Source organism: Electrophorus electricus, unplaced genomic scaffold, assembly GCF_041902795.1.
Source record: "Electrophorus electricus isolate QZ-2024a unplaced genomic scaffold, ASM4190279v1 Scaffold46, whole genome shotgun sequence".
NCBI classification, from domain to species: domain Eukaryota; kingdom Metazoa; phylum Chordata; class Actinopteri; order Gymnotiformes; family Gymnotidae; genus Electrophorus; species Electrophorus electricus.
Window position 1 is genome coordinate 713,870 of NW_027658757.1, and position 1,783 is coordinate 715,652.

Consider the following 1,783-nt stretch of genomic DNA (forward strand, 5'->3'; position numbering starts at 1 on the left):
GATTAAATAGACAAGTGTATATAAAATAGATGATGGAATAAACAAGCCATACAAGACACAGTCATCCCAATGGAATGTCTGTCGGGAAAACATTACCTACCTTGTGCTGTGACCATCTGTTGAAGTGGGCTCATTCTTCGCTGGTTCAGGGCTATGACAAGCGATATTTATAAGTATGTTTCTTCATGTTCAATTTGCAGTCAAAGCAAGATGCCTAAGACCCTACCCACAGGAAAGCTCATGCTTCTTCCCGTACCAGAAAGTCCTTGGTCTCACATCACCTTAGATTGCGTTACTGACCTCTCTGTCCTCACTGTAGTTGATGGATTCTCCAGGGGTGTGTGGTTCATTGTGTTTCCGAGTATGCCTACAGCCTGCCAAACTGTGGAAGCCTTGTTTAACCAGGTGTTCCGTATATTTGGCATCCCAGAGGACATAATATCATATTGGGGACGTCAATTCACATCTCGAGTTTGGGCTTCCTATATTGAACACATCGGGGTAGCTATTAGTTTTACATCCACAGTCAAATGGCCAATTCCTACATTGTTTTTATATGAACAATCCATCAGACCGGTCCAAGTTCCTCTTATTGGCAGAAATGGCCCAAAATTCACTTACTAGTTCATCCACTGGCTTGACTCCTTTTTATTGTATTTTAGGTTATCAACCTTAAATGTCCCATGGACTTCCATATCAGCTGGTTTCCCCGCTGTGGATGAGTGGATGCAGCGGAGCGAAAGGGTATGGGAGGAAACAGATCAGTGTATTGTATGAGCTCTCTGAATGTATAAGGAAATTGCGGACAGGCACAGAGGGGAGAACCCGATATACCAACCTGGTGACAGAGTGTGGCTCTCTACACAGGACTTCCGCAAGCCGGGGTCATGTCGCAGGTTAGGTCCCAAGTATATCGGTCCATATGAAATTACCAAGCACATTAATGAAGTCACATATCAACTCATCTTACCTGCTCACTTTTGTGTTTTGAGGTCATTTCATGTGTCCCTTCTTAAGCCTGTTGTTCCTGTTGTGGCCTTTGGATGAGGTCACCCCTGAGGTCACTCCTGTATTAAGTATGTTGGTTGCTGTCATTAGAGTGTATTGTTTCTGAAGGTTTTTTTGCATTATGCAATGCCTCTTCGCAGAGAGTGATTTTCAAGAACTTTAGTAAGCAGATGACTTATTTGCATCACCTTTTTTGGTAGGACAAAGCCCATCCATGAGCCAAAGGAAGCTGAGGTAGGCCCCATTCCATGAAAACACAGGGAGTGTGTGAACCAGGATACCAACAGAAGCATACATGCAAGCTGACGCCTACCCTTCCTTTGTCCAGTTGTTTGGCCAGTAGACAACTAATGAAAAACATTTCAAAAGGGTTTATACAGAAGCCAATGTTCAAATGGCTCTCTGTGCAGTGAGGAAACATATCATAAGGAAGTGCAAATTCCACTAAAGTTTAAGTAGGATCACTGAATTCAAAGTCTAGAGCACTATTACACTATGACTTCTAACAGTAGCGTAAAAACAATAATGTCTTATTCGTTTTTAGAAAGGAATGTAAAAGTTTATGAAATATTCTTAAAAAGAGGACAATTTGATAAGGAGCTTGGTCTTGCACAGCTACCAAAACCCAGGACTGAACTAGGAGTCTTTTGATATTCAATCTAACACTCACCCAGCTGAGCTATTTCAGCTAGTGACTAAATACTTTTGCCTGGTTTCGTTCAAAATGTTACCAATGAATGTAGGTCATGTTCATGTCAGAGGAAACTGTCACCTT